The 15,264-nt window shown below is 43.3% G+C and overlaps 1 protein-coding gene across 2 annotated transcripts in view; it reads left to right on the top strand.

Moving 5' to 3' along the window:
- Positions 1-16: 16 nt before the first annotated feature.
- CARS2 (cysteinyl-tRNA synthetase 2, mitochondrial) overlaps positions 17-15,264 on the top strand; it is a 71,072-nt gene continuing 55,824 nt past the window's right edge. Inside the window, exons 1-2 of one of the 2 annotated variants that reach the window (XM_073349878.1) lie at positions 17-134; positions 4,941-5,061. The gene's annotated coding sequence lies outside the window, so the exon portion shown is untranslated. The remainder of the gene's footprint in view (positions 135-4,940; positions 5,062-15,264) is intronic. The other variant, XM_073349860.1, reaches the window with a different exon arrangement.

Here is a 15,264-nt window from a genome sequence, read left to right as displayed (position 1 = left end):
CAGCAGCACGAAGGCTTATGTGCATATTCATTCTCTCTGCACCTCCTCTCCTTACTCACGTTTAAGAGCAGGAGGTGGGGCAGCTGCAACAGCAGAGCCAAGCGGGGAGGGGGGAGCTTGCGCTGCGGCTGCCGGTAAGGTACCGAGGGAACAAATGGGTTCCAGAGGCAAAGGCGCGTGTGTGATGCCGGGAGCGCACCGGGAGCCAGGGCATGGTGCTCGGGGGCCCGCTGGGAAGTCGTGTGGCTACGTGCAAGAGCGCTGACGCTACGGGGGAAGTTGTGCATGGTGCTGAGATGGCGGCGATGCACGGGGCGTTTGTGCGTGATGAACTCAGCGGCTGGTGCTTTTACACGGGGGTCCCTGGCACCCACGCTGTGCAGCGGGTGGAAACGGCTGCGCTGTCCCGCACAGCCTCTCCCGCGGGGCGGGAGGTATCGCCGCAGGACCTGGGGGGGGGGGGGGGGAGATGGTGCAACGCGGCTGCTGCTTCAGCCCCAGAGTGGACCGCCCAGCTCCCAGGCACGGCTCCCTCGGAGTCCCGCTGAACGGGCACAGGCCCAGTCTGAGCCGCGGTACCCGGATCACCGGCCACTGGCACAGCCACCGCCAGGCAACGGCATGAATTCAAGAGTCACCCAGCCAGCGCAGGCGGCTGCTGACATTGCTGCCAGCCAGTCGTGTCCCGCCCCGCCGCCCTGCGAGCCAATCAGAGACGGGGATCGGGGCGGGACAAGCAATGACAATTCTGCTTGGGACACCGCGACAAGGGAGGGGGGAGGAATGCGCATGCGCCTTCTGACGAGGGGCGACGAGAAAATGGAGGTGGGGAGAGTTAAACTACATTTCCCAACAGCCCCTGGGTCCCCGGGCATGCGCCGTACACGTGTGCACTGCGGGGCGGGCAGAAAAATCCCTCGCACGCAGTCCGCACATGCCCATGCAGGAAACAAAGGGGTTACTGGGGAGGGAGGGGACAGCGCGTGTGTGTTGGGGAGGGTCTGCGGGGGCTCACGTGTGAGGGGGAGGGGAGTGCCTCAGGGGTGTAAGGGGGCCATACCCTATGGAGTGGGAGGGGAGGCTAGGCGGTGCCTTTGGGGTGTTGCCCGTGTGAGGGTGGGTGGAATGGGAGGGGGGATGCCTGGGGGACCTTTATGCAGCCCCGTCCCCTGTCAGCTTCCTGCCTAAGTGGGGTCCTGTGTTCTTAAAGGTAATTTGATGAGAACAATGACATTCATCCCCCCTACTCCCCCCCCCTTTTCTACTTGGACAACTCAAGAAGCCCCGTAAGCCTTCTGGGGCTCTGGTTTTCCCACATGTCTTCGTGGTCTCACCGGAGATGAGGACTGGCTGCCCCTCTGGCCAGGAACTGAAGGGGCCAGCTTAGAATCATAGAATATCAGGGTTGGAAGGGACCTCAGGAGGTCATCTAGTCCAACCCCCTGCACAAAGCAGGACCAATCCCCAGTTTTTGCCCCAGATCCCTAAATGGCCCCCTCCAGGATTGAACTCACAACCCTGGGTTTAGCAGGCCAATGCTCAAACCAGTGAGCTATCCCTCCCCCCTCCTTGTTGTATCTTTAACAAAATAGCTTTTCATCCAGCAGTTTGAGTTAAAAGCCAACCAAAAAGGAAAAATAAACAAAGCAGCAGGAGAGTTTTAAACTGCCTGGAGAATTAATCACATCTCTAAACTAATTTGATTTCACGTTGTTGGCAGCTGAGATGTCCTATCTCTGCACGTTCTCTAGTAGCCCACAGAAAATGAAAAAAGTGATGCCTGAGCTATTAATATGTAAAACAAACCCTTCAAGCCTTCATGCAGCATAAAGAAATTTAAAAAAAGATACAGCCAATTATGTTCCCCAGTGTAGGTCACCTTTAATTTAGATTGTAACTAGAGGAGAGGGAGTCTTTGTTTTCTAAAGTTTGGTACACATCTATTCTGCTGGATGTGCTAGTAATGAACATCTCACAGAGGCTGAAATACTGTAGTACCCAGTATGCCCCATCCCCGAGGAGGAAGAAACTAGTGTACACAGCAATTTCTCTTCCTCACATCGCCCCACTAAAAATGCCCCATTCTCCGAAAAGGAGAGTGCCTAATACACAGCAAAATCCTCCCCGATAGAAGATATCCCCAGCAGAGCGAATGAGAGACTGTAACATGCAGTAAATCTCCATTCCAGAGTGTGATAGTAAAACATACACAGTGTGCAATACTCTCTGCACCATACTGGGGGTAGGTGGGAAAGGAACAAACCCACCCCAAAGCCTTCAGAACACACTCATTTCCAGAGGCTGAGATACTAAAACACACACAGCAAAATCCTTGTCTTATCCCTAGACAGGGACACAAATATGCAGCAAAATTCTCCCTCAATCCACAATACTTTGAGAGGGGAGAGAGAGTGTAACACACACACACACACACACACATATCATCATCATCAAAACCACCCCAAACCTCATTGGGGAAATAGACTGCAATACGCACAGCAAAATCCTCCTTTCCCATTGATAGTGTTTCCTTCCCTCACACTCTCCCTGCTCTCCAGTAAGGGAGATTTTGGGTAGAAAAAGCTCTGGCTGGAAAGCTCATTTCTCCAGAGGTGGCAGAGACTCAGCATTTCTCTGATCTGCCTTGCTGCTGTGCTGTGGGAGCTTAGATCATGATGGCAGAGGGGAGGTGTCTTTCGAAGGAGCTGAAAGTGTTATTATTTTAACAATAGCCTTTAAAATAAAGTGATTAAAAATCAGCAGGTTTCTCCCCTCCCTCTGTGTGCTTTAATGGGGGGAGGATATTTTATTTAAAATGGATACTTATTGGTAAGCCTAGTTGTCAAGACAACAGTATCATTAGCAGGAGAGGCCTAGCTCCTCCTCTTCCTCCCCCTCCATCTTCTCTCCCTCTCCTCCCAACCTTCCTTTCTTCCTTCCTCTTTTCCCTCCTCCCCAATCATGCTTCGGTTGCTTGTAGTTTCTCTAGTAGCTCTTCATGCATTTCTTCCCTGCGTTTCTTTCACTGACCTAGCTGTTGCTACCACTGAAGCTTCAACTGCAGGAAGCGGAGGATAACCCTGGTCTGTGTCTGGAGGAATCTCTCTGGCGGGGGGAGGGTGGGGAGGATTGGGAGCAGGTTTCTCCTGCTTGTTTTATTGCTTATGCTATAAGTACAAAATATGGGAAGTATAAATAGCAAAACTTCATTTTCCGGGATGCTGCAATGTCTATGGCTAGGTGAACGATCACAAAAAGAGCGGGAGGAAGAACAGTGTTGTGATGAAAGCACTGCAGGGTAGACCTCTTATTAAAGCTTCCTTACAAGGTTCATATGTATGTTTCTCTTCTCCCGCTTTAAGCAGTCTTCTCATGAAGACTTGACTTTACTCATGAAGACCTTCACTTAATATAACTGGATTGGCAACATGTGTGATTTTATCATAAGTCTCTCAATATTAGGAAAATGTATCTGTGCTTATCTGAAAATTTCCTCTTTTAAAGCCCCAGATCCAGAAGTCATACGATTACGTGAGAATCTCAGCTTTCATTTAAAAAAAAAAAAAAGTAAGTTTCTAGCCTCATGGTTGTAGAGAAAAGCTGGAAAACACGATCCCTAAATGCTCCAAAACCAGGAGGCAAATAAAAAGAACCCCCCATTTGTTAGTTTAATAATCTCATGATTTTAAGCCAGTTTCATGATTTCTGGGGGCCTGACTCATCATTTTTGAATGCATAGGGTTGGCAAAACTGTTATTGTTTGTGAAGCATTAACACTGTGGTCATCACTATACAGAACACAGAGGAAGAGCCAGGCCCTACCCAAGGTATCTGAATCTATCTAGATATTTATGCTCATCACAATGATATCTGAGCACTAAATAACTACTATCCAATCTCTGCTTTCTTTTCTGTTTTATGCTTTACCCTATCTGTTTTCTCAGTTTCCCCTTTTTGTCTGTTAGTTATCTTACTTATGATGTAAACCTTGAACAGCTAAGAGAGGCATAAAATGTGTGTATTTATTCTGTGTAGTAAAGCACCCACATAATGCTCTAGGCACAGAACAATAATTATACATGCAAATTATAAACTCAAATGGCTGTAAAAGGCCCTCCTAACTCACCAAAAAATGAACTCTCCTCCTCTCCCCTCCAGCCCTATTCAATGCTTTTGGGGAAAAGCCTGGATAGATAAGCTTTTCAGTGTTTCCTGAAGGTCAATAAATCTGGGCTGTGTGGTGCCAAGAGGGAGGAAGTTCCAGAACTGAGGATCTTTCACTGACAAGACATCCTAACCTACCCCTTGTTTGAACCAGGGGATTGTAAACTCAAGTGCCTTGGTTGATCCCAAGCTTCACAGTATGACAAAAGGGGAGAGAGAAGGTCTTTCAGGTAGTCACAACCCAAACCCTTTAAAGTTTTATGCATCAACACCCACAAACCTGAGGTTCACTAAGAAATCAACGGACAGCTAATGAGTGCTGGGGACTGGACTAGATGAGCTTTCGAGGTCCCTTACAGTCCTATGATTCTATGATCATAAATTCAATGTGCTCTCTGCATGAAATACAAAACGGGCAGCCTCATTCTGCACTAACTTTAATTTTTTCAATGGTGACTGGTGACCTTTAAGGATAGTTGGGCCTACCCCCACATCTGTGACTGACCAGCTGATGATGTGACCCAGGCATTAGGTGATAGCCTGAAGATCTCCTGGTCCTCATAAAAGTCAATAATAGTGACTAGTGATAGTTGCAGGAAGACTCCCACAGGAGTTTCTGTGTCATGAAAAAGAACGTACTTCATATGTGCCTCCAAGGCAGATGGCCTGTAGAGTGTAACCCTGTAGGGAGTAGATGGGGTTCTGGGGAAGGCCCCAAATCAGGAGGAAAGGAAATGAATGATATTTTAAATTGTGTTAAATTTCTTTCTTTGAAGAAAGAAAGTGAAGACCTGTGGCAGGAGAACGTTCTCTGATGCATGGGCTTGTGAGTTAGCCCACCGGTTTGCAAGACGCATACAGAACATGTTGCAGCGATCCAACTTATAGGTGACAAAGGTACGGATACCCAGGATGAGATCCACATGTCAAATAAATGGTCACAACCTGTTTTACCAAGTGCAAATGATAAAAACATATGTAGCAACCATGGCAATGTGGGGATCCAGCAACAACTGGAGATCCAAAGCTTTCAGGATGTGAACTTCAGTAGCAAACGGTATACATACTACATTAGTTGAAGGATCTTGATCTAGGGTCCGCCATTATTTTCTGTTATTTACCTCAGCCAATTATCTCAGTCGCACCTGGACTGAGCCTCAGTCAGCTAGCCCTCATTCAGGCCTACACTATTCGGCTTGAGTAAGTTGTTCAATTGTATTGCCAGGGTTGGATACTGAAGGCATTGTATCCCAGATCTCCCTATTAACACTCTTAACAACCTCATGTATATGTTGAACAGAAGGGTGCCAGCCAGAAGAACAGCATGAAACTGTGAATGAGAGAGCCCTTGGGATAGATGAACAATTGCCTAACAGTAATCTCTAAAATCTCTCAGACAGAATGGAACAGAGCCACTCGAGCAATTCTCTCCAAACATGCCAGGCTACAGTGACATATTAACAACACTTAATGGTCAATGGTAGCAAAGACAATAAAAGAATCAATATGGACATCTGAATTCTTTCCAGGAGGAGCCAATTTTGTCTCCATATCCTGGAGCTGGCAATAGCTGGCATGTGTAAAGGTAGTGTATTAGTATGTGTGTTTTTAGCATTTTGGGGCATTGCTCAAAGAGGACAGAGTTAAGGTTACATTGCAGGACTATCATGTATCTTTACTTTTTATTTCCTGGTTTTCAGAGATTTTAGTGTAGCTGAACTCTGGAAAGGCAGGAGGAGGCATCAGTGGGCAATCTTAATTCTGTTTCAAAGAAGTTTTGGGGCATTTAATTTCACTGGTTTTTAAAAAATAATTTCTTAGCATCCCACACCCCAATGTACCACAACCCAATTCTCTGCCTCCCCGGCCTTTGGCTCCCTGGCAATGGTAACCCTGGCCACAGAATGCACTAGCTGCATGCTAATCCCTTCACAGTGACATGCCTGTTCTCAGTTCCACATCCTGGTCTCAGCACTATGGGGGCAGTTTTTGAAGGGAGACAGAAATGGAAGGGGGTTCTGGATGTGGGGCAGAGCTAATGCCCTGAGTGCATCCCCCACTGCAAAGATCTGACCACCTCCTTTCTTCCCCCAACTCTTCTGCACTATTCTGACCTTCTCTTTCCTTCTAGAAGCAGCAAGAGGGGAAAAGATGAGCTCCCAAAGAAAAAAGGTCCCTCACAGAATAATCGCTTCATTGAGAATAATATTCATTGAGGGATAGTAGAAAATCTTTTGAAAACTTAGTTCTTGTCATGTACACTTTGTCCATGGTAGGTTGCAGGGCTGCTACTAGTAGGTCAAGCTTCTGTGCAGACATCTCAGAGAGATATACACCAGATGTGTTCAACATAAAATCTTTTAATGTGCTTCTAGGTATGGCTGAGGTTTAGTTAAATAAGGTATGTTATACCCAATGCCACCTAGTGGATGAACATTATAATACAGTTTAGCATTCCATTACATCTCCCCCTTTAAATTCAACGTTCCTACCATTTACAAAATTTTCAATATCACGGTATCTTTGAAGTATCAGTCTGTTAAGTGTCTCTGAATCATACTGTTTTTTAATTACATGACCCAAAACTTGGTCATCTGGCTGTTAATTAATTGCAACAATTGACTGTGGTCGGTTTGCAATTTTTGAGTCTTCTTCTTGTTCTGCAGCTGCCATCTGTAGAATTTGCTCAGTTGACTGTTCTTTCTGAGGAACAAACTGTAAATGTCAATGGTTTCTGTTTAACTCTCCACTGTCGGTCTCAATCACATATGATTTGGGTGATTCATAGATTCATAGATACTAAGGTCAGAAGGGACCATTATGATCATCTAGTCTGACCTCCTGCACAACTCAGGCCACCAAATCTCACCCACGCACTCCTGTGAAAAACCTCACCTATGTCTGAGCTATTGAAGTCCTCAAATCGTGGTTTAAAGACTTCAAGGAGCAGAGAATCCTCCAGCAAGTGACCCGTGCCCCATGCTACAGAGGAAGGCGAAAAACCTCCAGGGCCTCTTCCAATCTGCCCTGGAGGAAAATTCCTTCCCGACCCCAAATATGGCGATCAGCTAAACCCTGAGCATATGGGCAAGATTCACTAGCCAGATACTACAGAAAATTCTTTCCTGGGTAACTTATGACAGCTGAAGTTGTCCATCCTTTTTCTCCATCCAGTTTGACATGAATACAGTCACCAGGTTATAGACCCGGCAGTTCTCTAATTGAGTCTCACCCGTAGTAAACATGTTCATAAGCTTTTTTTGCTGTTTTTTCTGATTTGGCTACTCTCCTCATGTCTGGCTACTTTAGAGAGAGATTTTTTTCCGAAGTTGGAATGGTAGTTCTGAGTTGTCTTCCCATCAGGAGTTGTGCTGGACTATATTCAGTAGCAGCTAGTGGTGTTAATCTGTAGCTCAGAAGAGCAAGGAATGGATCTTCCTGCTGCAGGATTTCCTTGGCTATCTGAACAGCTGTCTCAGCCTCTCCATTTGCTTGTGGGTAATGTAAGCTGCTAGTAATAGGTTCAAAATCGTATTTAGCTCATAATGAATTAAATTCTGCTGCAGTGAATTGTGATCCATTGTCCATCACTTGTTGTTTTGGAATACCAAAGTAAGCAAAAGTGCACTTAGTTTACCAATAACACTGTGACATGTTACAATATGCAACAAGTACATTATTTCTATACATCTGGAAAAACAGTCCACTATGACCAGGTAATGATATCCTTTATATTGATATAAATCTGCAGCTAGTCTTTTCCAAGGTCTATCTGGTAGAGAGATATGTTATTCAAGGTTATTTATATTGTGTCGGTCTACTAGTTCTACAATGTTCACATGCAGATAATTTATGTCCTTGCTGATGCCTGACCACCACACTGCTTGGTTGACCCAATCACAGCCTTTAGTTAGTTTAGGATGTCTCCTCTTATTTTGTTTGGAATTACAATGCAATCACCTGTAATCATGAGTCCATTTGCCTTACTTAATTGTCCATGTACTGCAGAGTAGTTTCTTGTTACTTCCCTATTGTCATTTAGATCTTGGACCTTCCAACTCTAATGTAACTTAGAACTTCTTTAAGTTGTGTGTCTGTCAATATTGCTCTTTGTAACTGATGTTGTTTCTTTTCTGTCATTGAACTGTATGCATCCACAGTATCCACGTATGTCTTTTGTATCAGCTTTGAGCTCACGATAGTTGAGTGTGATGCTGGTCTCCATGACAGAATTCCTGCTACTAACAGATTTTTCTCAGGAACCTATTTAGCATTTGGGTTAAATTGCATTAATCTTATCAAAAGATACTGGCATCTCAGCGGTGTTTGATCCAAGTCTTTTCAGTTAATGAGGGTTAGAAGAAATGTATGGTCTGTTAGTGTAAACTAATCCAATCCACACAAATATCTGTAAAAGTTCTCACATGCCCATATGCTTGCCAGGCACTCCTTTACAATACGTGCATATCATTCTGCTGCTTCTGTAAGCATGTGGGAGGAAAATGCAATTGGCTTCCACTCAAATCCATGTTGTTGCAACAATACATCACCTAAGCCATAACTCCTTGCATGCATACTGACCACTGTGGGTCTGTTCACATCCTAGTAGTTGAGAACTAGCGCTGTTGAGATAATTTCTGTTAGCTTTTTGAAGGCAATTTCTTGATTTGGCCCCCATAGCCAAGATGTGTTCGACTTTAACAGTTCATTCAGTAGTTTTGTCACTGTGGAAAGGTCTTGTAGGTCCCTTCTGAGATAAGTGTGACATCAGCTCCTAAGTCAGTTTTAAAGTCAATCATCTTTCTATGAATATTCAGCTTCATTCTCCAGGCAGGTTCTGTGTCATCACATATGATAGATACCACAAATAATGGCTCTTGATTGTATTCATATTTAGCATTCTCACTGCCTTAGTGCAGCAAACAGCTGCAAAATGTCCATATTTTGTGCATTTATTACATATTTCACCTTTAGCTGGACACACATCTTGAGCTATAATATTTTCCACATCTTGTACATTTATTCTGAAAGGCTTTGTAGTTTGCCTGGAATTTCCTCATAGTCTCAGGGCTTTTAAGAGAAAGACTTTTAGCGCTTGTATGTCTGTGTATGACTTAGGGTTAGTTTACCTGAAGCTAAGCTAATTTTAGGTCTTTAAAGCTGCTTCTGCCTTTTGTTCTGCTCTTTGACTAGTTTAAACTGCTTTGTTAGCTGTATAGCTGTATTTAGGATTAAGTCTGGTTTTAACTGAAGATGCTGTGAAAGATTTTTATCTGTTAACCCAATAACCAGCTTCTCTCTGATATTGGCATGTTTTGCAGCCCCCAAATCATAGTTTTCAGACAATGCATGCAGAGTTCTTATAAAACATCCAGCATTTTTCTTGGTTCTTAAATTCACTGGTAAAAACATGCTCTGTCATAAACCACATTTCTCTGAGGTATAAAGTGTGCATGAAACATAGCCAAACTCCTTCATAGGCATCATTGTGACTATCTTCAGTAAGGTAAAAGATTTAAAGATATGCTCTGCGTGCTTCCCAAATAGCATAAATTAAAGAGGATACCTGTATATCTTCAGTTTCCTTATGGAGTTTTGTAGCAATGCTTCCAGGCTGTCCATTGTGAGGGTTTGTCAAAGCGTTACATTCTCTGGGGCATTGAAAAGTGGCATCTTGATGAGATCCTGCAATCTTTATTGCTTTGTTCCTTCTGTTTGCAACCTGTGTTGCTGTTTTTCTTTTGTTTCTGTTCTTCTCTGGAACTGGTTTATTCCTGACACCATGTCATGTCAGGAGTCACTGTAGGTTGCAGGGCTGTTACTAGCAGGTCAGGCTTCTGTAGCAGATATGGACTGGCCACAGAGCTTCCTTCTCAGACAGATACGTGTACAGATATGTGTTCAGTATAAGATCCTTTAATTTACTGCCAGGTGTGGCTGAGGTTAGCTTAAATAAGGTATGTTACACACACTACCACCTAGTAGCTGAACAGTATAGTACAGTTTAGCATGCCATTGCAGTTGTAATCTAAGATCTAGTTACCAAACTAAGTTTTCAAAAACATATTATTATGATTAATTATTATTATTTATTTGTATTATAGTAATGCCTAGGAGCCCTAATCATGGACCAGGACCCCATTGTGCTAGGCGCTGCACAAATGTGGAACAAAAAAGATGGCTTCTGCCCGAAAAGTTTTACAATCTATATATAAGACAAGCGATAAAAGATGGATTCAGATGGCGGAGTACAAGGAAACAATCAGACAGTATTGGTCAGCATGACAGGTTGTAGTCACAGCACACCAGCAGCCTAGTCCTTGTCATGTTTTTTGCAGGCATCACAACCAAGGAGAGTTTTAAGAAGGGATTTGAAGACGAACAATAATGTGGCTTTACAGTTGTTTATGGGGAGCTCCTCTCAAGTATGAGGGGCAACATGGGAGAAAGCACAAAGATGCTTCTTTGAAAATTTAACAAATGGGTGATGGAGGATGGCATCATGGACCAATTGGAGATGTGAGTTGATATCTTAATAGTGAATGAGAGATGATAGGTACGATGGAGACAGGCTGTGAAGGGTGTTGAAAGTGAAGACAAGTAGCTTATATTTGATGCACCAGAGAAAGAGAAGTCAGTGGAGGGATGAAAGACAGGGGTGACATGGTTAAAGCAATGGGCTAGGAAACATACAAACATAAGAACAGCCATACTGAGTCAGACAATGGTCAGTGTAGCCCAGTATCCTGTCTTCCAACAGTGGCTGGTGCCAAATGTTTCAGAGGGAATGAACAGAATGGGGCAATTGTCAAGTGATCCATCTCCTGTCATCCAGTCCCAGCTTCTGGCAGTCAGAGGTTTAGAAACACCCAGAGCATGGGGTTGCATCCTTGACCATCTTGGCTAATAGCCATTGATAGACCGATCCTCCATGAACTTATCTAATTCTTTTTTGAACCCAGTTGTACTTTTGGCCTTCACAACATCCTATGGCAATAAGTTCTGCAGGTTGACTGTGCATTGTGTGAAGAAGTACTTCCTTACGATTGCTTTAAATCTGCTGCCTATTAATTTCATTGCGTGTCCCTTGGTCCTAGTGTTATGGCTTAAATAACACTTCCCTATTCACTTTCTCCATTTCTTTCATGATTTTATAGACCTCTATCATATCACCCCTTAGTCATCACTTTCTACAATGAACAGTCCCAGTCTTTTTAGTCTTTTTTCACACGGAAGCTGTTCAATACTCCTGATCATTTTTGGTTTCAGTGTAGCAGCCGTATTAGTCTGTATTTGCAAAAAGAAAAGGAGGACTTGTGACACCTTAGAGACTAACCAATTTATTTGAGCATAAGCTTTCGTGAGCTACAGCTCACTTCATCGGATGCATTCAGTGGCACTGTAGCTCACGAAAGCTTATGCTCAAATAAATTTGTTAGTCTCTAAGGTGCCACAAGTCCTCCTTTTCTTTTTTCTGATTATTTTTGTTGCCCTTCTTTGTATCTTTTTCAATTCTAATATGTCTTTTTTGAGATGGGGTGACCAGAACGTCATGCAGTACTCCAGGTATGGGCATACCATGAATTTATATAATGGCATTATGATAGTTTCTGTCTTATTAGCTATCCCTTCCCTAATGTTAGCTTTTTTGACTGCTGCTGCACATTTAGCAGTTATTTTCAGAGAACTATCCATGACTCCAGGATCTCTTTCTTGAGTGGAACCACCTAATTTAGACACTATCATTTTGTATGTGTCATCGGGATTATGTTTTCCAATGTGCATTAGATTGCACTTACCAACATTGAATTTCATCTGCCATTTTGTTGCCTAGTCACCCAGTTTAGTGAGATTCCTTTGTAACCCTTTGCAGTTAGCTTTGGACTTAACTATCTTCAGTCTGCAAACTTTGCCACCTCATTGTTTACCCCCTTTTCCAGATCATTTATAAATATGTTGAACAGCACAGGTCCCAGTACAGATCTTTGGGGACACTGCTACTTAATACTTTCCATTGTGAAAACAGACCATTTATTCCTTCCCTTTGTTTCCTGTCTTTTAACCAGTTACTGATCCATGAAAAGACCTTTCCTCTTATCCCATGACTGCTTACTTTACTTAAGAGCCCTTGGTGAGGGGCCTTGTCAAAGGCTTTCTGAAAATCCAAGTACACTATATAAACTGGATCACCCCTATCCACATGCTTGTTGACACCCTCAAAGAATTTTAATAGATTAATGAGGCATGATTTCCCTTTACAAAAGCTGTGTTGACTCTTCTCCAACATACTGGGTTCATCTGTGTGTCTGATTCTGTATTTTCCTGTAGTTTCAACCAGTTTGCCTGGTACTGAAGTTAGGTTTATCGGCCTGTAATTGCCAGGATCTCTCTTGGAGCCTTTTTAACAATCAGTGTTATATTAGCTATCCTCCAGTCATCTGGTACAGAGGATGGTTTAAGAGATAGGTTACAAACCAAAGTTAGTTATTCTGGAATTTCATATTAGAGTTCCTTCAGAACCCTTGGGTAAATACTGTCTGGTCCTAGTGACTTATTACTATTTAATGTATCAGTTTGTTCCAAAACCTCCTCTATTGACATCCCAATCTGGGACAGTTCCTCAGATTTGTCTCCTAAAAAGAATGGCTCAGGTGTGGAAATCTCCTTAAAATCCTCTGTAATGAAGATCTATGCAAATAACTCATTTAGCTTCTCTGCAACAGCTTTGTCTTCCTTGAATGCCCCATTAGCACCTTGATTGTCCAGTGACCACACTGATGTTTGCAAAAAGAAAAGGAGTACTTGTGGCACCTTAGAGACTAACCAATTTAATAAATAAATAAATTGGTTAGTCTCTAAGGTGCCACAAGTACTCCTTTTCTTTTTGCGAATACAGACTAACACGGCTGTTACTCTGAAACCTGGCACACTGATGTTTGGTAGTCTTCCTGCTTCTGACATAGCTAAAAAGATATTTTGCTGTCACGTTTTATGTCTTTGGTATTTGCTCTTCAAATTCGTTTTTGGACTGCCTAATTATACTTTTATACTTCACTTGCCAGGGTTTATGCTCCTTTCTATTTTCCTCATTAGGATTTGACTTCCAATTTTTAAAGGCTGCCTTTTTTGCCTCTTACCACCTCTTTTACTTTGTGGTTAGCCATGCGGGGATTTTTTTGGTCCTCTTACTGTTTTTATTAATTTGGTATATATTTAGGGTATGTCTACACTTAAAATGCTATTGCCTACCTTAGAGGTGGTAGTTAGGTAGATAGAAGAATTCTTCTGTTGACCTAGCACTGTCTACATGGGGATTTAGGTTGGCTTAACAACACCGCTCAGTGGTGTGGATTTTTCAGGCTGAGGTTAGTCTCTAAGGTGCCACAAGTACTCCTTTTCTTTTTGCGAATACAGACTAACACGGCTGTTACTCTGAAACCTGTCAATGTAGTTATGCTAACCTAATTTTCTAGGCCTTCGTTTGAGACTCTGTTATGGTGTTTTTAAATAGTTTCCACACAGCTTACAGGCATTTCATTCTTGTGACTGTTCCTTTAATTTCCATTTAATTAGCTTCCTCATTTTTGTGTAGTTCCCCTTTCTGAAGTTAAATGCTATTGTGATGGGTATCTTTCGTATTTTCCCCCCTACAAGGATGTTAAATTGAATTGCATTATGCTCACTGTTACCAAGCAGATCAGCTGTATTCACCTCTTGGGCCAAATATTGTGCTATGCTTAGGACTAAATCAAGAATTGCCTCTCCCCTTGTGGGTTCCTGGATTAGCTGCTCCAAAAAGCAGTCTTTAATAGCATCTAGAAATTTTATCTCGGCATCTCTTCCTGAGGTGACATGCACCTAGTCAACATGGGGATAGTTTAAATCCCCCATTATTTTGAGGTTTTCTGCTTTTGTAGCCTTTCTAATCTTCCTGAGCATTTCACAGTCGCCATCGCCATCCTTGTCAGGTGGTCGGTAGTATATTTCTGCTGCTATACTCTTATTATTCAAGCACAGAGTCAGCAACCCGGAGTAGCCAGCTTCAGCCAGAGTGAGAAGCAGCTCCCCCCCACTCCCCACCCATGCTTGGCTGCCAGGGACAGTGGCCAAAGATGCTGGGGAAGAGGCACAGTGGGAGAAGGACGGAGGCCCTGCAGATAATGTTGGTGGGGTGAGAAGAACGTGGTGGCCCTGGGCGGGGCGGGGAGGTCACTGGGCAGAAGAGACATGTGGGTTGGTCACATGTTCTCCTCTTTAGATTGTGCCTCCCCAGTATCAGGAGGCATGAGTCATCTATGAGAGGACCCCTGTTGCCACCCTTGTTGCTTCATTGGGGAGGAAGACCCTGCTGCCACTCTTAGGGGGCAGAAAGTCCCATGTTGCTGTCCCTTTCTTTTTGGGATAGAAGGGTGGTCCCCTAGCACCACCATTCTGAGTGGAGATTGGGGCCACAGGGAAGGGATGGGTTTACCAAGAACCTGTGTCATGGTGTGCCTGAAGCCCCAGACTGCCTGAATTTGGCCCTGTGTTTGGAAATCCCCAGAAGTATTCTTGATTTAAGGTGCATAATTCATGGTTCCAATACCTCATGATCATTAACCCAATTATTCTTGTGGGGAGGGTTAGGTTGGCAGAAATCTAATTTTCCTTTTAGAGTAACAGCCGTGTTAGTCTGTATTCCTTTTCCTTTGAAATCTAATTCTCCTTTTAGAGTAACAGCCATGTTAGTCTGTATTCGCAAAAAGAAAAGGAGTACTTGTGGCACCGTAGAGACTAACCAATTTATTTGAGCATAAGCTTTTGTGAGCTACAGCTCAATTCATCGGATGCATACTTTTTTTTTCCACAGAATGCATCCGATGAAGTGAGCTGTAGCTCACGAAAGCTTATGCTCAAATAAATTGGTTAGTCTCTAAGGTGCCACAAGTACTCCTTTTCTTTTTGCGAATTCTCCTTTTAGTATCTCAGTTTTCTAGTGCTTGCAGTAAACTATCCATTATTTCACTGAATTTATTCTACTAGAATAAAATAAGTATAAAGTGTAATGTAATGTTTATTGTTTATTTAAGTGCCTTTAATAATAACCATAACCTTTTGTGC

Source organism: Lepidochelys kempii, chromosome 1 (assembly GCF_965140265.1).
Source record: "Lepidochelys kempii isolate rLepKem1 chromosome 1, rLepKem1.hap2, whole genome shotgun sequence".
Taxonomy (NCBI): domain Eukaryota; kingdom Metazoa; phylum Chordata; order Testudines; family Cheloniidae; genus Lepidochelys; species Lepidochelys kempii.
This window is presented reverse-complemented; position numbering and strand designations above follow the sequence as displayed.